The sequence below is a fragment of the Lissotriton helveticus genome, chromosome 11 (genome assembly GCF_964261635.1).
Source record: "Lissotriton helveticus chromosome 11, aLisHel1.1, whole genome shotgun sequence".
In the NCBI taxonomy this organism is placed as follows: Eukaryota; Metazoa; Chordata; class Amphibia; order Caudata; family Salamandridae; genus Lissotriton; species Lissotriton helveticus.
Window position 1 is genome coordinate 293,417,717 of NC_136072.1, and position 24,872 is coordinate 293,442,588.

Below are 24,872 nucleotides of genomic sequence, written 5' to 3' on the forward strand. Positions count from 1 at the left end.
GGATCAAAGAAAGGTTGTGCGGTGCACAAGAGGGGTATCCCACGATGGGTCATCCTCTGCATCACACTCCGACCAAAAAGCAGCCTTCTAAAGGCTTAAGGGCTCATTTCACCGGAGCTAAGGCTGCTACCACTGCATTGCAACGTATTGTTCCAATCCTCGATATTTGTCACGCAACAGCGTGGGCATCCCTGCACAGGTTTTCCAAGCACTACTGCCTGGACCGTCAAGTCCAACAGGATGGCCTTTTTGACTGCTCTGTCCTTCAGGACTTACTGGTCTAAACTTGTCAGCCGTCCCTCCTCCGGGGATGGTATTTCTTGGGTATCGATTCTAAGGTCAGAAATCTGTGGCTAGATGAATCTATCAAATGGACAAGTTACTTACCTTCTGTACCGCCTTATCTGCTAGAGACACAATCTAGCCAAAGAATCCTTACCTTCCCACCCATCTTCCAGCACTGCAGACAGGTTTTTGGGGTCAGGACAGTTCCATTTCGAAGCCCTAGTTGTTCTAAACACACCATTGTCAGTGCATTTCATGGCTTCGGTCTCAAGGCGTGGAAAGATGTGAAAAAGTAACGTCAGCGAGCTGAGGTGGTGCCTACATAGGTGATGCAGCGTGTACGATGCCAACAATGTAAGCGGGGTCAACCGAAGCCACCTACTGGCGCTCAAGGGTATTGCTCTAGCCAAAATCTTCTGGATTCAGCCTGACGCCTGGGAAATTCTAAGGTAAAGAATCTGCGGCTGGATCATGTCTCTACCAGATAAGGTGGTACCAAAGATAAGTAGCTTGTTCTTTCAGAAGAAGAATCAATTGCTGATGATGTCTCTGCTCCACAACAGCTGATTGTCACAGCTAGGAGAGAAGAAAGATCACCTATACCTTCATTTTCATGTGATACTTTGGGTTCTTCATCACATTTCTGCATATTCCACATTACTTCAAGAAAAGAAGCAATGCTTACTAATGGTGCAGAAAATATGGCAGAGTTGTAATGCAGCATTTATGACTTTTGTTTTATCAGAACAGTTTGTATTTGACGTGACAAATCATATTAAAGTCAAATTCATCTAGTACAAGTTACAACGGGGTACAATAACCGCACCCTCAGAAGCTGGATCTTTAACAGAACCTTAACCACTGCCTGTTGAAAATGAGTATTCTTATCCGACACTGCTAAAGAACTAGACGATGGGCCCAGGTACGGGACCCCGATGATTCTGCCAAAGAGGATCTATGCATCCAACCAAGCAATCTCAATTGTCATGGAGGTGGTAAACCTTCTTCAGCCTTTTAGACATATTTCCTCCAGTTTTTTTTGTGTTTCATTTCAGCATCTGTAGTTATACCCTTATTAATCATGGAGTCAGTCTTAATGATGCAATCATTATTTGCATGGATAAGAGCTTATCAGGGCTGTTTGCTTCTAAAGCTGTGGATACTAATTACAAATTAGCTCTAGATGAACTATTTGTCATTTTGGGGAATTTTGCAGACAAAGTTGCTATGGTTGCTATAACCCTGTGAAATGGTAAGGGAAAAGGTTCTGCTTCTTAGACTTCATCTATTCTGGGAAGAATGGCAGAGTAAAATGTCTTGCCCCTTTTCCCTGTCTTTCCACTGACAGATTGGTGTCTCTTCAATCAACGTTCCTTCAGAGATGGCACTTATAAAATGTAGACTCTGGAAAATGCAGGAATGTTGCCAAATTCCTTACCGCAGTTGCTGCAGTGAAGTTTCTCTTCTGGTAGCCCTTCGGCAATAGCAAAGTTGTAGACAAAAGTGCGAACTCTGTGATTAGCTATGTGTAGGAAACTGGGTTTTTGGTTGAGTAGGGTGAAGACCCTTTTCAAACAGCAGCCACAATCCCTGTCAGGGTGAAACACAAAAGGTCATTAAATTAACCTGTGCTTAACCCCTCTTGTAGCTTGACCCAAAAGCAGTCAGGCTTAACTTAGAGGCAATGTGTAAAGTATTTACGCAGCACTCAAACAGTAATTAAGTGAAAACACAACGCAGGAAAAATTACACACAATTTAGAAAAATGTAGTACATTTTAATAATTAAAATGATAACAGATCATCAGAAAATCCAGTAAGGTAATTCCCTTTCAAGATTCATGTACCTACAGCTATCATCATGGGTCGCTGCCAATGTACAGGAGATTGGGGGCGGGGTGGGAATTTGACTCAAAACTACAGGATGGGTCCCCCAGGAAAAGGAGGTTTCTTATTGGCACTGGTCACTACATGACGCAGATGACAGGAAACTGAAATCACCATGCTCGGTATGGGAAGGAGTCATTCAGGGGACTGTGCTACAAACAATTTGGCAACTCTCTTTAAAACTGTTGTACTCGCTGGTTAAACCAGCTGATCTGAAACGGAATCATTTTTTTACCATCAATAGGCTTTACTGGACGCCCTAGATGATAGCAACATGTGTCCAAGAAGGCATACAAAGATGCTGTAGATGTGGTCTTCTGGCAGCAGATGACCAACATATGTTTTTTAAGTGCCCAGCACTACAGGCCTTTTGGCAGATGGTGGAGACAGTGGTTAAGGATATATGCGGGGCAAATATAATACTGAGCTTAGCATTGGTGTTGATGGGGATAGAAGTCTGCCCCAGTCAACTCTTAACAAGAGTTAGGAGGGCCCTGCTGTTTTATTTGATGCTCCTAGCTAGAAGAGAGATTTGTAAGTGTTGGACGGATCCCCAACCTCCCAAGGGGGTCGATTGGCTCCAGGCAGTCAGAAGCATACGAAAGAATGGATATTGGCTCTGGATCTGGGGGGGAGGGTTTCGTAGCAGGATATGGGACAATTTCCAAAGATGGTGTGGGATGGCAATAACTTAAGGAAGTGTCCTATGATTACACCTGTGTGAAACCAGTAACCTGGAAACGGGTAAGACTGGATCGGCAGCGCCAGAGATACTATGCAACTGGCCTGACGGTAGGACAGGTTCTACAGAAAGGCCTGGTTTTGCAGATATTGGTGATACGTGGATGAAAAAAAAACAAATCCAGTCAGTAGAACTGGAGATATGCAATTTCAGTTTTAGGTAAGTATTTAGCGTGCTAGACCTCTAGAAAGTCACATGGTCAGGTAGACCGCAATAGAGGGTAGGCTAGATACAGGGACCAGGTTAGTTGGCTGAAAAAGTTACCTTCTCAAAGTCTGTTGCGAAGTCTTCAATTCGTGATTGAGGAGGCAGCAAGAAGAACGTCACAAATGGTAATTGCTGTAGCGCAAAGAGCTGGCTGGGCGTCGGGGACGGTCATCGCTGTAGCACGTGAGGAACGGCTGTTCCTGGACCTTTGCATTGGCGGTCACGGTGGGTTGTTGCTGTTGTAGGGAGCAATGCAGATCTTGCATTGCCGGTTGTTACTGGAGACCGCTGTAGCACAAAGAATCAGGTTCACCAGAGCTTCACATTATTGTTTGTCACAGGCAGCAAAGTCTCGGCACAAACAGGCCCATTTGTGATCACAAAGAGCCCAAAATTTCAGGATTTCTCCTTTTCTTTCAGAGAAGTGCACTCTTATGCCAACCAACGTTCCAGGACCTGGAGAGGCACCTTATGGGGATCAGGAACTCACTCTAGCAGAGGCCAGCAAGGCTCAGGCAGGTTCAGTGGCAGGTTGAGGCACATCCAGTTGCAACAGGTTAGCTGAACAGTTGCAGGAAGATCCTTGGAGCTTGTTGTGTTCCTGTAGCTCAGAACAGGAGGCCAGTCAGCTAGCCTTTAGAGTCACTCTTGCGGTCCAGAGATAAAGGAGCAGGGCCAGGCTTCCTTTCTCAGGCAACAGTGCAGCAGAGTGGTCCTTCCAGCATCAGGATAGAAAGACAGTCTCTCTTCTGAGTCTTCCACAGGTCCAGAGTGATCAGGTGAGTGGTTGAAAAGGTCCAATATTTATACCTGGTGACAGTTCCCTTCTTACCACTGCACAGGCTTCAAAGGGTTTAGAGTGACAATAGTCTGGTGTGTTCTTGAGGTAACCTCTTTGAAATGTAAGAAGACGGGAAATAGCTCTGCCCCAACCATCCCGCCAGGATAGCCCATCCTGCCAACACCTAGTAAATCTTTGTCTCGCTGTTTGGCAGGACTACACAAGGGCAGCTGCCAACTATACCCAGTCAAATTACCCCAAATAAAGGCTGCAGGCACCAAATTGTTAGGACAAGATAATTCCACCTTCTAAAAGATTTTTTTTCACATTTGTGACTTAAAATGCGATTTTACCATTAAAGAGGGTATTAAATTTCAATTTATTTGAGTGTAAACATAATTTTTGTATCTCCTAAACTTAAGGTATCACTTATTAAGTGTAGTGAGGTGACCCAGGGTTATCCTATGGGAGATGAGCTGTGCAATAGTGAAAAATGATTTTAGGAGTTTTTCACTACCAGGACATGTATCACTTTAACTCACATGTCCCATTTTTAAGTAGAAGGCACCCTGCCCTACGAGCCTTTAGTGTCTACTTTAAGGGTGACCTAAATGTAATAAATAATAAAAAGAAAAGTTTAGGCTTGGCAAAAGGTTTATTTTGCCAGGTCAAAATGGCAGTGGCAGGCTTGAGACATGTTTTAAAAGGTTACTTTGGTGTGTGGCACAGTATGTGCTGCAGAACAAGTGGTAGTGTTTTATTTACAGGCCCTGTGTGCATGGAGTACCATTTTCTAAATATTTACAGGTAAAGTAATAAAGCAAAACAGGAGGGGGGAGGCAAAAGATTTGGGGGCTACCACAGTTGGGTGTCAGGTCTAACACTATGTTTATATGTAGGGCACATGGTTACAGACCGTACATTTATACAATAATATTAATGACTATGTCATGAATTTGCCCATTAATGGTATGACCTTGCTTTCAATGGGAAGACCTTGCTTTCTCCTTGCGATGATGTCTTGGTGAAACGCGAGACTCTTGTTATTGCTAGGCCTTGACAAAAATGTTATTTTACTTGTACATTTTGCGCAGTCGCAGGTGCTACCTGGAAGCAGCAGTGGGGCGTACTGGGGGGGAAGGGGCGGGATCGGGAAAAAAATCACTTACCTCCCAGCAGCCCTCATTGCCTTTCCTGTGTCCTCTTCCTGGTTTCTTGGGGAAACAGGAAGAAGTAAACACCAGGGCTCCCACGCTCCCTGCAGCCAATGCATTGCAGCGTTGTGATTGGTCTGAGCGCCGTGGTACAGCACTCCAAGGGAGATTCCTTCTAGTATCTTTATTGCCCACAGTCCTGGAGAGGAACCTGGATGAAGCACAGGCACAGGTGACGAAGAAGGCTTGCAGAACAGCAGAACGAGGAGCAGCAGGAATCTTGCTTGATGCAGGCTCTGTTTCAGGCGAAGTCCAAGGCGCCCAGACGGTCAAAGTTGAAGTGGTTTTGGGTTTGAATCTTGTCCCACAAAAAATCTGAAGAGCCACCCACAGGTTGGCCCTTGAGTACCCTACGGAAAGGGTTGGTACATATCAAGGGTTCTTCCCAGAGGAGGGGCTGGACAGAGGGAAGGATACTCCCATGTCCTTTGTCCAGTTTCGTGTCAGAGTGGGAGCCAAGGGCTCGCTGAACTGGTTCCAGCTGGAGTATGCAAGGAGGGCACCAAATGTGCCCTTGAAAGCAGTTTTGTGGCACTGGCAAGCGCACCCACCCCAGCCCAATACACTGCGTCCTGTCATGGGTGGTGGTCACACCTCCCTGTGACAGGAAACCTATTGTTTTACCTTCCCCTGCTTGAGCCAAGCTCAGCAGCAGGAGCGCAGAATCATGTCTGGGGTCGGCAGCAGCACTAGATTTCTGGCAGACCCTGGAAGGCTGTTACCGGGAGCACCAGGGGCTTCCCGGAGGAGCCCCCTGGTGCATGAAATCAGACCTCCAACACCGATAACGGTATTTGGGTATGGTTCCAACATGTTTGATACCAAACATGCCCAGGTTCAGCACAGCCAATAAATAGTTAGCCTGACGCTGGCCACAATATGCATCAGAATGGCTGACCGCACTTAACTTCATCTTAGACTATGAGGGATCAGAAGCCCTTATCCTGCTGGACTTATCCGCAGTGTTTGACACAGTAGATTATTCCACACTGATACACCGTCTGGAAGCAAACAGCATAAAAAACCTTGCCTTGAAATTACTTTCATCCTTCCTGTCAAATAGGGGAAACACTATTAGTTTATATGCCTTCTCTTCAAGCTCATTTAGCCTGCCCTGCTGGGTTCCACAGGGTTCCTTGCTCAGCCCGACTCTTTTCAACTTATACGTCACAGACCTAGCCCCCCTAGTCGAATCCTTCAGGTTTTCTCTTACCTCCTATGCGACAACACGCAAATCGCGTTAACAGCCTCCCAGGATGCCAACGGCACTGGTGCTCGCATACATGACTGCATGAAAGGTATCAATAGTTGGATGAATAGACACCATCTTTAGCTTACTGTGGGAAAGACTGAGGTGATCTTACTCGGCAATAACCCTAACCTTTGGTCTGCCCCGTTTTGGCCTAGGGAGATGGTCCCCCTTCCCATACCGACCAGGAAAGCGAAGAGTCTGGGCGTCATGATTGATACTCTTGGGAAACCAAATTAACGCAGTGGTCTCCTCCTCATATAACATATTGAGAATCTTATTATTTTTGCCTATGTCAGTCAGAAAGTCAGTTATTTCCACACTTGTATTATCTAAAATTGATTATTGTATTGGCCTGTACATCAGCCTGCAAGCTCAATATCTGAATAAGTAGCAGATTCTTCCGAATTTGGCGACCAGACTCCTTCTTGACGTGCCTAGGCAGCCTTTTGATTTCCACTGCTTTCAAGAATCTCCATTGGTTGAGAGTCAAAAACAGGATCACATTTAAAGCCCTTTCCCTGACCTACAGTGCTTTCCATGATTCGGGCCCCTGCTTGCTCAAGAAAGCCCTATCATGGTATACTCCCTCAAGAAATTTAAGATCAGCAGAGCAAATACTATCAGATTAAAAAAATATAAATGGGGTTGACGCAGTTTCGTGGTTAGAGCTGGGACAGCCTGGAATCTCCTTCCACTCAATCTCAGATCAGTTCCCTCCCTATCTCAATTCAGGAAGCTGCTGAAAACCTGGCTTTTTAAGCAATGAGTTCCCTTCTCCCCTCTCGCTGCTTACCGTATCAGCGCCAAGACACCCTCGGGTATTCGCTGTGCTTTATAAATAATTTAAAACTTACAAATCTTGGAGAATCGACTCCGGGATTTGTAGTGGGTGTCCTGCTCGTGCAGGGCACACTCACACTTATAACTTAGCACCCTGCCTTCAGGATTGAAAGGCCTACCTACCTTAGGGGTGACTTATAGCTTTTAAGTGCAGTGACCTCAAATGTATGAAAACCTATATCTATCATAAGTGGTGCTAACATCAACTTACACAGACTGCAATGGCAGGCCCGTAGTCACTGTTTGAGTGTTCTCTCATGGGTGGCACAATACATGCTGCAGCCCATAGGATGCCCTGGGTACCTCAGTACCATATACTAGGGACTTAGAAGCGCACATCAGTAGCCAATTAGGACAGTACCAATGTACCTACTATAGTCCTATATAGGGAGAAGGCACAGTGACTGGGGTCCTAATTAGCGGGATCCCTGTCAGACTAGTCCAAAACACTCCAACACCAGGCAAAAGTGGGGGTAACCATGCTAGAAGGATCCTACCTTTCTACAACGGCTAAACCCAAATTGAAGGCAGCCTTATTATCAAAGCTTGCTGGCCACTATAATCATGTATAAATATGAAACATTACAGGTTGAACAAGGAAATCGTAATGTAAAAAGTAACAATTGATACCACCTGAGATACCGAAACTCTGAGAAGGCACAAATGGAAGGGAGGCACAGTGTTGAGGTCCTATAGCTCTATCAGTTTCTACTGAATGAAGCTCACACTGCTGAAGTTTTACAGGACGAAGAGGGCAATGATGAAGCATTGAGATATCACTGTTCCATGAAACTCATACTGCTTAGGTCCTATCACTTTGAGAAGGCACCTCTGAGAGAATCATCACACTGCTGGGGTCCTAGAATACGAACAAGACACTGGTGAAAGAAGCTCAACCTGGTTTCCTCTAGCAGTGATGGCACTCATGGTGGGGACACTTTCTAAGGCTGCAGTGGCCTTCTAAAGGACAGCCAAGGCACTTTTGATAAAGCATACACTGCTCTAGCCATCTATCAATGAGAAAGAACTCCTGGCTAAAGTAGAGAAAGGTCACATATTGTGGTGGTGCAATTGCAAATTGCACTGACAAGACATCACTGTGCAAAGCTCGCACTATTATAGTACCTTGTATTTTGAGAAGGCACTACTTAGATTAGATTAAAGCTTATAAAGTGATTGGTTACTCCAATGTATTGTCCCCGCGCTGAGACACCTCAGCCTAACAGAGCCATATCCCCCCCAGAAAAACCCATGATCCCAGCATAGACGGTATATCCGCAGCAAGAGCGCTTAATGCCAGTCCCACGGTGATGACTGAAGTCTTAAGTTTTCTGCAAAACATCACTTCAGACAGATGCACCCTCAATTTCAAAGGTAGCTTGTACCAAGCTTTGGCTGCTAAAAAGCTAAAGGATCTGCTCCCAAATGTGCTTTTTGAACTTTTGGCACTACTAACTTAGCAGTTCCCATGGACCTGAGATTCCAGGTAGGTCTGTAGAAGGTGAGTAGAGGGCGCAGTCACCTAAGCCCTTTCTCATTATAAATCCTGTGGCAGAAACATAGAGCTTTAATAGTGGCTGTTGCCTGTGCTGGTAACCAAATTAGCTCCCTTAAGGCAGCTCCCACCGGGGTGTGCCTCGGAATGTTCAGTATCATGCAGGCTGCTGCATTTTGGACCTTCTGTAGTATATTCAAATTCAAATTAGCTTTATTCGATGAAACCTTTATCATAAAAGCATACTACAATATAAAAAATCGCATTTTAAGATCTTAAAAACAATTTTCATAAAAGTATACAACATATATGGAGGTCACATTCTAAAATCTTAAAAATAGAAAAAGCAAATTCATCCTGTATATGAGAGTTTTTTACAATTTTACAAAAATAAACATACAGTTAACCATAAGTAGCAACTGTGGGAACAGGTCAAACAGCAATATAAAATAGGTAGATTACTGAGGTGGTAAAGATCGGAGCTTATGTCTTATTATCCAAGCATAGCCCTGGTACTTGGCCGCGCCACAAACCAGAGATAGAGAGGCAGTGTTGGTTTTTAAAATGCGGAGTGCGACACGATAATTCGTGCAGCCAAGTTCTTTACATACTGAATTGAGCCATTTGGCCCTTGCCGTCCTGTACGCACGACACGCAAAAAGAAAGTGAGCAACAGATTCTTTGGGAGCAGCACATCCTGGGCAGGATTCAAGTAATGTATTTGATCTATTCCATGCAGTGGTCATGCTGTTATGTGGAAGTGTCCCCAATTTCAAGTTCATGAACAGAGCCCTGTCCTTAGGAATTTGTATAAAATCTAGGTAGGGTTCTTATCTTTGTATGGATTTATGCTCAAAGAACTCCTCAGTAAGTTTCCCAAGTTTAGGGTTACAAATCTCTCTATTCTGTACCCATTTCCAATAGGCCTTTTTGAGCTCCTGCTTGGTCAGAGGAATCTGGCTAGCCCAAGCCTCCCCAAACCCGATGTCAGCTAGGAGCTGCCTAAGGTTAGTCAACCATCAAACCCTATTCCCTGTATCAGCTAGAATCACTTCACTGAGTGCTGCTGCATAGTTGGCAAGCTCTGGGACCCTTCTAATACGGGCCCAGAAAAGTAAAGGATGGAGACGTGCAATATCCTGGATGGAACGCCTTCCCATATCATAATATAGGGGTTTTAGCGGAGTAGATATCGGAAGGGAAACGAGGTCTCTAAGAAATGTATTCTCTGATTTGACAATTTCACCAGCATTTTCAAAGCCCCATAATTCCGCCCCATAAAGGGCTGGAGGCAACGCTTTACCCTCATAGACCGCGAGTGCGGGGGCTACTGGTCTACTCGAGGAATGGTGTTGCTCTCTTGCGCTATTTCCCCCGAAACCCTTTTGTGGCTATTCAAATTGCCTTTTGTAGCCCCTAAATAGAGGATGTTGCAATAATCCAGACGAGATGTAACCAGGGCCTGCACAATGGTCTTTATGGCATCTAATGGTAGAATATCTAAGATTTTGCGTAGCATTCTTAGAATGCCAGAACATGTGCTTGCCAGAGCTGATATTTCACATGTAAACAATAAGGTGACGTCAAATCAGACTGCCAAATTTGTACTCTTCGGTTTGGGAGTCGGGGTTGGTTCTAGTTCTTCCAGCCACCACATGTGGGACCTGATGGAGGGTTGTTTGCCAATTACCATGACCTCAGTTTTGCCTGCATTTAATTGCAGGCAGCTGAGCTTCACCCAGCTCGCCAGAACACTCCGGCAGGCTATGAATTTGGCGCTGCCTCTACATCCTTTTGTTCTAATGTGACAATCAGCTGAGTGTCATCAGCATATGACACCAGTTTCACCCCATGTTTCAATACAATATCCGCCAGTGGGCGCATATACAGATTAAATAATGTTGGACGGAGGGCGGAACCCCGGGGTACCCCTTGAGACAGAGGACATATCTCGGACTCAAAGGGATGTTGTAAAAACTGTAACGATCTGTTCCGTAGGAAGTGTTTAATCCATTCCCATGTGCTCCCTCTGACACTGGCCTCCCAAAGCCCCTCCAGGAGAAGGCTGTAGTGTAGTTCCTAAATTCCCAATAGGCTCTGCGCATTGGAATAACATAAACGATAGTTTAGACGTAGGACTGAGGTCGACTAGGTCTCTACTGAATATGTTAGACTTAATTATGAATGTCAGCTAGCTCAGAGGTCACTAGAAACGTTCTCGAGTGAACAGGAAGGAGTTAACTTTCCTGAATAGACAAGAAGGGATTAGTTTCTGACAACCGCATAAACATGACAACTTTGCTCCCTCCAGAATAATGAGTATATCTCTAGAGTCGCAGAAACAATAGATAACTATTTCACTCAGTCAATCGTGCATACTTAGTTTCACCAGAAGCGCAGAGAAATAGAGGGACGGCGTTTTCAATAAAAGTGGTTATTTATTGAATAGTCTTCTTTCTCATGCAAGAGAAGTGAGTTGCCACACTTGCAATACTTGTTATAAAGTAAAGTGCGTACAGTAAAAGGAGTATTATGAAATAATACTGTAAAAGCATGGTACAGTTTCTAAGCCATACCGTGTTTAAAATAGATAAAATATATACATATATAAAACAATGACTAAACGTACTCAACTGGTGCTTCTAAGATACGCCTACCCCGGTGTACCTAACCTAAGCCTAGTACGTGGGAAGGAGTATATGAGCTGAAGTTTAAGTTGAGATAGTTTTGCCAAGAATCTGAATCAAGAATTCTATGAGGATCTAATCAGCTCCGTACCTTGGTTAGAGAATGAAGGAGGTCTTGTATCTCGTTTCTCAGGACTCGATCTCCCAGCAACCCGCAAGGGTGACTGGAAACACTGGAGCTGGATTTCTCGGCAGGAGAAAAGACAGCGTCTCTCTCAGTGCGTCAATGGGAGGGTCGGCTTCCTTCGGCTCTTGCCACAGCAGGGCTTCGGGCAAGTAGACAGCTGATCTGCTCCAAACCACCGTGTGTTTGCTAGGGCAGCTGTTGGTATATTTATACCTGGAAGGTGCCGAGTTTGACGTAAGGTTGGACATAAGACGTCACTAAGAACTTACAGTTCTTTCAGGACTCAAGGAGTTCTTGGACAAATCAAAACAAAAGCAGTGGGAATTACCGGGCTGCTGGAGGCTTGGTTTGTTTAAAGAACGCGTTGTACTTTCTAGGAGTCTATGGGAGTAGCCTTGCCGTATTTGGACTGCATTGGCTCTGACTAAATATGGATACGATTCTTATGCCTTTATAAGGATATGATTTGTTATAACCACATAAGGGCATAAATCGGGAATATTTAAATAGGGTCCTAGATACGTTCACAACAAGGCCAAGGGAGACAGTATTGAATGCCGCATTCAAATCCAGCAATATCAGTGCTGCCTTCCTTCCCTCATCTGCTGCTATTTTTAGCGTCTCTGAAGCCAGGAGTAAGGCCGACTCAGTGCTGTGAAGTGCTATAAAGACAGATTGAGTTTCATGAAGTACCTGGTTCTCCTCCATGAACTTAGTCAGTTAGGTATTTAAGAATTTCTCTGTAATTTTTTCAAAGAATGGAAGCAGAGATACTGGTCTCAGATTTTCTGGGAGTGCAGGATCTTAAGATGTTTTTTTTTACTAATGGCACCACCATTGTGTGTTTCCAGTTATTTGGAACCTGCCCAAAGTCGAAGGACATATTCAGCAAGTTTGTGAGCACCGGTGCAATAGCATCCCTCCCTCGCAATAGCATATTTGGAGGTCTAGCATCCAAGGGAGAACCCGATTCGACTACTGACATGAGTTGGAGTACGTCCCTTTCTACTGGTGGATGGGAAATAAAACTTCCCTCACCCAATGTTTTATTTTTTGGTGGAGCAAAGACATAGGGCCAGACGTAGGTCGGTCGGTAACGGCCGAAAATTGGTATTTTCGGCCGTTACCGACCGGTATTTCAGAAATGCTATGTAGGGGCATTATTTTACAGAATCGGTAAATTTACCGATTCGGTAAATTTACCGATTCTGTAAAATACCGAATCGGTATTTTTACCGATTCGGTAAATCTGAGATGTAGGTGGGACTCTTCTGAGTCCCACAAGCCTTACTGAATCGGTATTATACCATCAAATCCAATTTGATGGTAAAATACAGATTCCGGTGCCCGAGCCTGTTTTGGGGGGGCCAGAGGGTGTCAAAGTGACACCCCCTGCACCCTTGTGAAAATCGGTATTTATCGATTCGGTAAATACCGAATCGGTAATGCCCATTCATTCCTATGGGCTTCAAAGCCCATAGGAATGAATGGGCATTACCGATTCGGTATTTACCGAATCGGTAAATACCGAATTGTTCCGATTCGGTATTCCAGCACATCTGGAATACCTACATCTCCACCCCTCTGATTTACCGATTCTTAATTACCGAATCGGTGAAATTCGGTAATTAAGAATCGGTAAATCAATTCTACCTCCATCTGGCCCTAAGTGTCTGCTGGTTTCAGGGAAGGTGGCATATATATTCTCAATTTGTCCCAGCAAGAAACTTGCTACTTTATTACAGTAATCTGCAGATGCTGGCAGTACTGTTGTGACGCGCTCTAAGGAGTTAAGTTGTTTGATAATATTGAAGATGTTTTTGGGATGTTTTTAGCAGAATCCATTTCTGTATATAGAACTTCCTGTGTGTTCTTCTAATTTGTTTGTGATAAGACTTACGGCCAGATTCATCAACGTAAAATCAGCTCGCAAAGGGCCAGATTCTGAGAATCTGGCCCTTTGCGAGCGCAATTTTTGCATTTGGGATTCCTCATCCCAAATGCAAAAATCGCTCTTATAAAATTCGCAAATTTGCGAGGAATTGCATTTAAGGAATCTCTATTTGAGATTCCTTAAATGCAATTCATGAAACATTTAAAAATTGCGAATTCGCAATTTTGGGCCGCTATTTACCGCAAAGTCAAACCTCGTGGTAAATAGCGGAAACTTAGAAAAATGCACTTAAGTGCATTTTTCTAAGTTGTATGTTACACACACACATGTCCTTAGGACATGTGTGTGCGTAACACCAGCGTCCAATATCATTTCAGGGGTTCAACAGGGTGTCCTTTGGACACCCCTGCACCCTTGAAATCACAAACTCAAAATGCGAATCGCTAATAGCGATTCGCACATTGATATGTCTTCCCATTCATTCCTATGGGCCTTTAGGCCCATAGGAATGAATGGGGAGTTATTCCTTATTTGCGATTAGCAATTAGCGAATCGCAAATAAGGAAGCTGTAGGAATCGCAAAATAAATTGCAATTTGTACATTAATCCCGGTTTTGCGAGTCTGTAATAGCGATTCCTTAATAATCGCTATTACAGACTCGCAAAACTGGACTTTGATGAATCTAGGTGTTAGGCACCTCAAGATAGTTTAGCTTCTTCTCGATCTGATAGTTCGCCCTCCAGCAGCGTTCAAGGTGTCTACATTCTTTTTTAAGCAGTACTACTTCCTCTGAGAACCATTCCGCTGAAGGTTTTAAGCGGGCACTCTTTCAGGGTTTCAGAGGTGTTAAAGAATCCACTGCATCCTTAATCCAGCAGGAGACTTATTTATCTGCCTACTCGGTGTCGGCCACTAATTCTGATGCGATTGAGGCCATTTTGCCCCTAAACTCTTCAAGAGTGAGTAGCGCCCATTTCCCAATCATTATGGACTCTGACCATTGTCTCAATTTACCAGAGACGTTTATAGGGTTCTCAATCCAAAATGGGAGGAATGAGTGGTCAGACCAGACTATAGGCATAGGTGGCAAAGCTTCCACTTGAGTACTATTTAAAAAGATACTTTCTAAGATATGACCCTTAATGTATGTAGGGGTATGGACTAGCTGTTCTAAACCCAAGGCATGTAGTCCCATTGTCATCTCACCGATTTCTCGGTTTTCCTTGTTATCCAAGTGTAAATTCAAATCCCCTAGGATTATGAATAGCGGATGGCACAAGTGGGCACTGTTTTGACCAAATCATTGATAAATGCTCTAGCCGGGCTCGGAGGTCTGTAAATAAGGAGACCCGCAACTGACCAATCGCTGTTAGGAGACATATTAAAAAACGCTGCTTCATATCCAGACCTTGGCAGTTGAACCATTTTTACCTGGTATTCCTTTTTAAACATCACTGCTAGCCCCCTCCCCCCCACCCGGATCTATCGCCCCTCACAGTAGCATATCCTTCCAGCAATGCTTCCAGAATATCTGGTGCTGATTGTTCATGGAGCCAAGTTTCTACTAAAAATAACCCTGCTGGTTTTTGATCTATTAATAGGTCACACGTATCAAGGCTATGTTTACTATGAGTCCTGCAGTTCAGAGATAGGCAAAGTACGTTGTCATTGACGGACTCCAGAACCCTTTCCCTTTCCCCTCCCTCTGTATCTGCCCTAGCCAAAAAACTGCATTTCCTACAACCTTTCAATCCTGAACCTACTGTAATGGAGTGAAGGCAATCTTTGTCAACTGTGTTCCTTAGAGCCCAAATCTCTGCTGATGAGTAGCACACTGGGTCACTTGCGAAACAAGCAGGGGTCCTGGCCCCTGGTGCCGTCCAGGTGCAGACGGGCATGCCTTTGGTGCACCTTTGGCATGCCCGCGGTGGGTCCGCTGCGTGCGTCTGCTGCGTTCCCGCTTTAGCATGCCTTAAGTAGTGTGTAGGGTACGTCGCAACGCCCACTGCTCAAACAGCACAAGCCGCGGCGGACCAGGGCAGGAGTATCCTCAGGCTGAGATTGCCGTGAAATGAAGAGCAGAGCATGCAGTAAGTGACCCCACCTTTCAGGTCAGGAATAGTAATGTGCTTCCAACAAAAGCATTTTAAAAATGTATTTCTAAAAAGCCAGAATCAGAATCATACACCTAAAAAGCCATAAAGAATACGAAGACGCACATGCAATGCAGTAGAGTTACTGATGTCCGCTGCACGCCCGCTTTAGCATGCCTTAAGCAGTGTGTAGGCTGGGAGCACTAGACCGTCCCACCGAAACACGCACACTGTGACTGGAGACAGGACCTGAGGATCCGACGCAACGCCAACTGCTCAAACGGCACAAGCTGCAGCGGACCGGGGCAGGAGTATCCGCAGGCTGAGATCGCCGTGAAATGAAGAGCAGAGCGCGCAGTAAGTGACCCCACCTTTCAGGCCAGGAATATTGTTAGAATTGGGGGTCTCTAGTTGGCACAGGTAGGTACTTGTGACAAATAGGTACCCTCTCCTCTAGTCAGGATAAGGGGATTACACTCCTAAAATAACCCCTGATCACCCCCTTGGTAGCTTGGCACGAGCAGCAAGGCTTTATCTCAGAGGCGTTGTAAGTTAAGCATTTGTGACCACATACAGTAACCCAGTGACAACACTACAAATGGACACCACACAAGGTTTTATATCAAAAATAAGTATATTTTATATAGAGTTACCACAAGACCAATAAATGAGAAAAAGAATCCACAGTACTATTAGATTTCAAGAGTTCTGGTTAAAAGGCTTAATTCAAGGTTCTGTGCGAGTCGGTAGCCCGGTCTTGCTACCGCGTTGTTGAAATAACACAGTGTCTAGCAAATCCAGCGGACCGCGTCTGTACGGGCCCACTCCAATGTCGACAGACTAAGTCACAGTACCTTTTACTTGAGGCAGCCGGCACAGATGTGCGATCCGGTTCCGGTGTTCGTTGCGGTGCAGAAAAGAAAGCGTTTCAGGACGCCTTGTCCCTCGATGCGGTGCAGACAGCGACCCGTTGACAGAGTCGGTGGATCCAAGGCATGTGTAGCAGGGCGAGGCGGTGCTTCAATGGGGTGCTTGCAGCTTGCGGTGCGGCGACAGAGCCAGAGTTCGGGAGCTGGCGTCGATCAGTCCGGACAGCGGTGCGAGTCGGGCTGTGCGTCGCAAAGCGTGCAAGGCGGTGCCCAACTCCGGTGCATTCACAGGACTCGAAGTCAGCAGCAGTGACCGCGTCGGTCAGACCAGTACGAGGTGGTGTAGCGAGGCGTTGCACATCGCGGTGTCCACCAGTCGCGGTGCAGGCAACGGCTCGGTGACGGTGTCAGGACGGAGTCGTTGAGCTCAGAGCTTGCGTTGTTCGAAGTGGGCATTGCTTGATGCGGTGCCTACTGGACACCGGGCCGGTCGTGAGAGTCGGTCACAGCTCCCTGCCTCTGTAGCCATTGAAACAGCGTTTCCAGCAGCAATCCACAAAGGCTGGTGAAGTCCACTGGTCCTGGGACTTCGGTCAGGGGGCAAGCTCTGTTCCAAGCCCTTGGAGTTCTTTGCATAAGTTGAAAGAAAAGTCCACAAAGTACTTTCTCCTCTCTTTGGCAGTCAGGCAACCACTGAAGGCCAATCCCCCAAGCAGCACTTCAGCTTGGGAATAGTTTCTCCTCAGTTTCTTCAGGTTCCTCTCCTCAGCAGAGGTTTTGTTTTGTAAGTCCAGAAGTGATCTGATTTCATGGGATCAGGGTCCCAATATTTATACCTCAAAATCCTTTGTTCTCTGAGGGGAGAGGGGCCTGTGCCCAGTCCAAACCAGTTCTGAAGCACTCTGATTACCAGACTTCTCCTTTCCTTTCACAGCACTGGGCAGGCACATCAGACGCCCCGCGGGAGGTGGAGCCAGCATTGTGGAAGGCAAGTACAGCCCTGGAGCACTTTGTTGACAGTATTCCTTCTCTTCTTTCAGTGTGCTGGGCAGAGACAGCGGACACACCACAGGTGGTGGAGCCGGCATTGTAGATGGAAGGCCCAGCCCTACTCAGGTCCCAGGTGCAACTCCTCCCTCCCATCTAGATGCAGATCTCTCTATTCACCACGGGCTGCCCCAACCTGTCTCCTGGAATCCCCCAGCCCTGTCACTCACAAACCGAGACAAAGGAATACATAACTAGCAGAGGCAGGCTTTGGATAGTTAGACAAGCAAATACCTACTTTCTAAAAGTGGTATTTGCAAACACAGATTATTAAAATAAACTTCACTAAAAGATGTATTTTATTATTCTGAGTCCAGGCATACTAAACTCGAATTTCTACCATGTTCTCTGAGTCTGTTAGGATTATAAAATGTAATAACTCTCTTAGCCCATTCTGGCCTATGGAGAACAGGTAGCCTTGCAATAGTGAAAAACGAAAATGGCTGTAATTCACTACTAGGACATGCCACATACATCAGGGCTTGTCCTATCTTATACTTACAATGCGCCCTGCCCTTGGACCTACCATAGGGGTGACTAATATGAAGAAAAGGGAAATGTTTAGGGACTGGCAAGTGGGTGCACTTACCCAGTCAGCATGACAGTACCAGACTGCACACAGGCTCTGCAATGGCAGACCTTAGACATGTTTTACAAGGCTGCTTCTGTGGGTGGCACAATCAGTGCTGCAAGCCCACTAGCAGCATTTGGAAGTTCATGCCCTGGGCACACTCAGTGCACTGTACTAGGGTCTGACAAGTAAACCAAATAGTCAGTCATGGAATCACCAATTAGTACATTCATTTACAGTAGGGAGCACACGCACTGTGGCTCTGGACAGCAGTGGCACAGTGCCCAAAGCATCTAACACCAGCAAACACAAATGAGGCAACAGCAAAAATGGAAGGGAGGCCCACGCCAATGGTGCCCGGTCTAACAAATAGTAATGTGCCAGAATCAGAATAATACACTTAAAAAGGTGTAAAGTATACCAAAACACACATGCAATGCAGTAGACTTACTGATGCTTAACGGAATGGGAAACCTCTGTGACTCACAATTACTTGCTTTTACCTTCTTAGGAGCCATAAAATATTTATAATACATCACTTGTGGTCTGTGCCACAGTGTGTTGTGGCTTCACACATGCTTCTCCTGCCTCTGGTATTATTTGGGAGCTAGCAGAAATGTATTGTGGTTCATGTACAGGTGTTTCTGGACAGTTTTATCATGACCTTTCCCTTAGTCAGACTACTCTGAAGGTTGGTGCTTGACATCAACCTGTTTTTGGGTCTACAGTGGTTGTGCTTTGGAGATGGTTCTAGCTTAGGGCTTTATGGAGCTGTCTGGGAAAGAAAAATGGAGATCCGCCACCTATCCCTCGACCTTAACCAGCCGTATTTATTTGTTTAAATCACTTCCCTTGACATTGAGTCGGCCATAGCACCACATTTTAGGTGATGTTTTTTGAGTTGCTGTCTGAATATTCCTGATCGTGGTGATGCAACCTAAAGCACTGACAGTGATAACTCCCTGTCATTGTGGTAAAGTATGGGTGCAGTCGATTACCGAACTCTGCCTCCCACTTACATCAAGTTATGAGAGTGGTCACAGATGTTCTATCCGGATATAGCTGAGCTCAGTTTGAAGAGTTAACTATTACTACTTATTAGGCACCTATGTGCCAGTTAGGTGAAAGCAGCTTGCACTAAATTGCTTTTTTCCCATACTTGCTAGCTTTTTACTTAAAGAAACTTTTAAGAATTACTTTGGTGTTTTAAAAATCAATCAATCAATCAATCAGGACATTTGTAAAGCGCACTACTCACCCGTGAGGATCTCAAGGCGCTGGGGGAGGGGGGAAGGACTGCTGCTACTGCTCGAATAGTCAGATCTTGAGTAGCCTCCTGAGGTTAGTAGGTCCTGGGTCTGCCGAAGGAGGATAGGGTCTTAGCGGCGAGGTGGGAAAACGATCTGCCACCGGTGGTCGCTCTTTGGATGCGGGGGCCGAGGGCGAGGTCGGCGGAGCGGAGCTGGCGGTTCGGTGTGTAGAAGGTGAGTCATCAGTTGAGGTATGCCGGACCGGTGTTGTGGAGTGCGGAGCTTGAAGGTGATCCTCTTGTTGATGGGAGGTCAGTGCATGTCTCTCAGGTGGGGTGTGATGTTGCTGTGTTGAGAGATGCCGAGGATCAGGCGTGCAGAGGCGTTCTGTATGCGTTGGAGTCGTATCAGGAGTTTGGCCGGGGCTCCTGCGTAGAGGACTTTTCCGTAGTCCAGCCTGCTACTGACGAGGACCTGGGTGACCGTTCTTCTTGTTTTGGTGGGAATACACATGTAGTTCTTGCGGAGCATGCTGAGGGTGTTGAAGCAGAAGGACAAGACGGCATTGACTTGCTTGGCCATGGAGAGTGTTGAGTCGAGGATGAACCACAGGTTGCGAGCCTGGTTGGTGGGTGTCTGCTCCCAGTGCAGTCGGCCACCAGAAGTCGTCCCAGTGTGTTAAACGATTGCTTTTACCAAATCAGATTGCCTCATTAGCTCCTTGGAGGGAACCAATCTAAGCTAATCTGAGAATCACAGATCAATCAGAACACTGCCTTTTATTCATTGTTGGTGGGGCTGCAAGAGCTATTGGCAAATGACGTAAGCAGAGCGGATTCGCAGCAGAGACATTTAGGTGAAAGCCACTTGCACTAAATTGCTTTTTGCACATACTTGCTAGCTGTTAGACCTGTCAGCCTTAGGGTGGTCTCCCTTACATTTTTGCCCTTTTTGCCTCCCATTTTTATCCTATATTTTGTTGGACTTAGGACTCTGGGCGCCTCACCACTGCTAAACAGTGCTGAGGTGCAGGTGCTCTTCCCTAAAACCTTGTGAGGCTGGCATATCTGCCACAAGCCACTGCTACCGCAGTAAGGTTTAATCCTCCAATAGGCTAACATTGGAAACCTCCACTTATGGAATAACTTCTGACAGGGACCTAATAAGTCTATCATGTTTGGTCTTGTTGGACTCGGGGCGGGGAACCCTTTCCAATGATATATAGGGTTTGGGCATTACTACGCTAGGGATCCCACTTTTATAAAGGGGACCTTTTCCTGCCTACACTTAGATTAGGCTGCAGACTACCCCCTCCCCTCTGCGTACTGATAACCTGCCTGGGTTGGGAGGTGGGAGTGGTGATTCACACTTTCTTCCCTGGGATGAGCTGTGACGGGCTGCCCACTGTAGCCTTAACGGCCTGTCTCTCGTCACTGTGACAGCTAGGTCAGGGAAGGTAGGGAACATACCAGAACACCCTGGACTCTTCCAGAAGCCCCTGCCCCCAGACCCTTCCAGAGACTTCCACCACTTTCTAGCCCTTAGACTAAAAAGATATATAAGGGAGGGTCCTGGCCTCACATTCTTGTTACACTGCTGGACCTGGAAGAATCCCTGCTGGAGTGAGGACTGCTGCACAAGAGGATTGCCACTGGGAAGGAGGCTGACTGCTCCAAGGAACTGCTGCCCCACAACCAGCTGAGCTGCCCTACTGTCTGCTGATCCTGCCCTGCATGGGAGACTGCAACATCACCACCAGAGTGTCTCCACAACATCCCAAAGGAACTGCTTTTCTTTGAACCACATTTTAAAGAGTTTTCAACCTTTTAAATATTGCCTTTTTGGGACTGCACCCTTTTTAAGCTAAAGGAAACTACCTGTCCTTGGACAACAGCGTTTTAAAGACTGCCCTTTGGAACAGCAACAACACTCTCAAGATTTGCCCTGCAACGCTGTGCCTGCCCTCAGCACTGCTTGCCCCGTGATCCTCCCGAGGGCTCTGTGATTGCCTCTGCTTCTGGCGCAAGCCGACTGAAACTGGCCCCGAGGTCACCGCCACTGGGACCGGAGCGCGCTGTGTAGCGCTGAGAAGCGAAGCGCTGTGTGGCAGGAGGCTCCGTCGTTGCCCAGGACTTGGAGGCACTGTTAAGCGCTGTGCTAAAGGAGCGCTGTGTGGCTGTGACCCCCACCCATGCAGCGCCTGCTGAGCCCAAGGCCCCAGGGGGAGAGGAGCCTCGCACCCGCGCCCGCAACCACCACCCCAGGTAACGCCTCAGTGCAACCAGGCTGCTGCGAAGGGGCGGGGTGCGGGTTGGCCGGGTACCTGGAGTGTGAACTTTGTGCTTGGCTGGGAACCGTCCTTCACTGACCGGCCTACGGGGGCATAATTACTTGGTAATTGACACTGGGGCATTTTTTAGCATTACCAGCAGCGCCTGGGCAGCCGCACTTCCTACGCTGGGAGCATCATTTCTATGAGAGGCACACTTATTACGCTACAAGGGAACTTTGGCCTAAGAACCTTCCCACAGTGAATTTTGACCATAAGAACCTACCTCAAGTGAACTTTTGCCATCCAAGGACACTGTGAGAAAGACATTACCAGCAGGAGCCCTTGGCACACATGAGCTTTTGGTGATTTGATCAGGCCTGGGAACTGGATTCATTCTTATTGATTATTAATCTTGCTTGGAAACTGGAATCCTTTTTATTATTGATCAGGCCTGGGAACTGGATTCATTCTTATTGATTATTGATCTTGCTTGGAAACTGGAATCCTTTTTATTATTGATCTTGCCTGGAGCTGGATTTACCTGCTTTTGGTTCTCGCATAATTTTTAGATAAAGAAATTCTTATTCTTTTACAAAACTGGGGCCTCATTAGGATGGCGGTTTTTCCGCATCCTCCGGGCCGGCGGAAGTGTCCGCCGGCCTGGAGGATGCGGAAACACCGCGGCGGAGACTCCAAAGACCCACCGCCAAATTAGGATGGCTGGTGGGTCTGGAATTCCGTCTGCCGCTTTTCCGCCGCGGTCGGCTTCCGACCGCGGCGGAAAAGCTATAACATGGCAGGCGGTGTCTATGAGACACCGTCCGCCATATTATGATGTTGGTGTAAATATGCTTTTCCACGGCGGCTTTTCCGCCATGGAAAAGCATACGGACATTCACTTTGGGGGCCCGTTGCGGGCCCCCTGGGTGAATGGGGGGTGGGGGGTGCACATGGGGGGTACCTATGGTACCCCCCTGCATTTGCGTACACAAAGCAGCAGGCACCGTGCGGTGCCTGCCGCTTTGTGCATGTAAATGTAACACATGCATTTTTAACATTGCGGCGGGTGCAGCTTGAAGCTGCACCCGCCGCAATGTTAAAAATAGAGGATGTGACCGCCACCCTGGCGGTCACATCCTAATCAGCACGGAGGGAACGCCGAAGCCCCTGCGGACGTTCCCTCCTCCTCAAGGGTGGCGGACGGACGCAAGTCCGTCCGCCATCCTAATGAGCCCCCTGGTGTGGTGTTCCTTTTGTGAGTGTTTTTACTGTGTCATCGCCGTTGTGTGTTGCACAAATACTTTACACATTGCCTCTGAAGTTACGCCTTTGCTGCTCTGCGCCAAGCTACCAGGTCGGAAGCGGTGGTCCCTACTTGGACTAGGGTGCATACCCCTGCCAACTAGAGACCCCGGTTCTAACACTAGCTTTTTACTTAAAGAACTTTTTAAGACTTTGGTGTTTTAAAAACTGTTGTGTGTTTAACGTTTGTTTTTACCAAATCAGTTTACCGCATTAGCTCCTTGGAGGAACTAATCTAAACTAATCTGAGAACCGTGGTCCAATAAGAACACTGCCTTTCATTTGTTGTTTACAAAAAGAACAATTGATGGACAGAATGCAGAACAATGTCATACACTCACCCCAATACAGAGATCTGGGCCTAAATCCTTAGTTTTTTGCTCACCAGGCCATTTCTAAGTGCTCCAGGTATCCCCAGACGTGGGTCCTGGGCTCAGTGTGCCACTGGAATCAAGCTATCCTGGCTGAAGAGGGGTGAAACCACAAAACCAGTACTAGGATGCTTGCTTCCGGTCCAGGGAAGACCAGGCTTGGCAGTTCGGGCTGGACTGTTCCCATGAGGCACAGGGTCAAGACTGATTTGCATATGGCCAGGTCTAAACTGGGGTGGCATGGTGAGCAAAAAAATGATGGATTTAACCCTGATCTTTTGCTTGCGGGTGAATGTATTGATTTGTTCTGCAGTCTATCAATTGGGTGCCTTTTGCTTTCATTTGTTGTAGGCAGGGCTACTAGATCTATTTGCCACAAATGACCAAAGCAGAGCAGATGCACACTGTGGGTGCACACTGTGGGTGTGGTGATGGTGGCCACAGACAAGCCTCTCTACACCCGTCTGACTGGGGCCAGGGGCCAGCCACTATGACCTAAATACCCATAATCTCACTTATTCATCTGGCGACATTAAAAACCTACACACAATAGAGTATAAAATTGGCCCCTCAGTCCTGCAAAAGTTAGATAAATTAGGAATCTTAAAAAGCATTGCCACAGCAACTGAACTCACAGAAATCAAATAACTTGCGCTGCCCATTAAAACCACCAAGATCAGCCTCAGCACCCGTGGTCCCAAAACTAATCGATTAACATTTATCTATCTAAATACTCGATTAATAGTGAAACATCAAATAGAGATCTACAACCTACTATACAGCGAAGCTCCGGACATTCTACTACTCACAGAAACTTGGCTCACTGGTGAGTCTACTCCTAACATCCTTGCTGCCCTGCCCAACAATTATTACATCCCTTATACCACCGACCTGCTGGTAAAACAGGTGGCAGCATATCCCCAGTGATAAACTATACAACCTTATAGTTTGCCCAAGTGCATGGTCCGACCATAGTTCCATTACATTCTCAATGACAGAATTGCTCCCCCAAAATCTTTCCCTCTCCCAAAAAAACTCTCTAGGAGCTAGTCACAGGTCGATCTGAGTATATTCTGCGACTAAACAACACAACTGTACCTCGGCACTCTCCAAAATTTATATCACTATTTTTAATAGTGTAACCAGTTTATGATTCAAAAAACAATATGACCACTCACAGGAAATTAGTACAAGAAATACATTCTGCAAAATTCTATTTAATAACAAATGACAATGTTTCATTCAAGTTGTGATAACCCAATATTCAAGATACAATCCAAAACAAAGACCTATATTGTTTTACAAGAGTGTTAATATTGCTAGTTGTCCCACGGAGGTCCTATTCATAAAACCTCCCTGTTGGCAACGATGGAAACAGCCGACACATGTTTTGTTTCGATTGTAACTTCTTCAAGGCTTATACGTACAAACCTGTTGATCCAAAAGATTTGGATTGTCCAATATGTAAACATTTCGCTACTTAAGAAACAGAGCTGGAAGACCATTTGGATTATGTCAATCTCTGGCCAGTCATAGGAAATGTCCCCAATAAGAAAAGTAGATTAAGGAAGAAGTATCCAGCATTTATCTTCACACAATAGGTACGTACTCTAATATGTGTGTCCCCCACTTTATGTAGGTGGCGAGTGTATTTCAGAGCAAATAGATTCGTAGTGAAGGTCTTGT

General features: G+C 46.2%; 1 protein-coding gene across 1 annotated transcript in view; it reads left to right on the top strand.

Moving 5' to 3' along the window:
* Positions 1 to 24,872, top strand: part of GOT1L1 (glutamic-oxaloacetic transaminase 1 like 1) — a 484,104-nt gene that overhangs the window by 390,944 nt on the left and 68,288 nt on the right. The gene's annotated exons all lie outside the window — the stretch shown is intronic.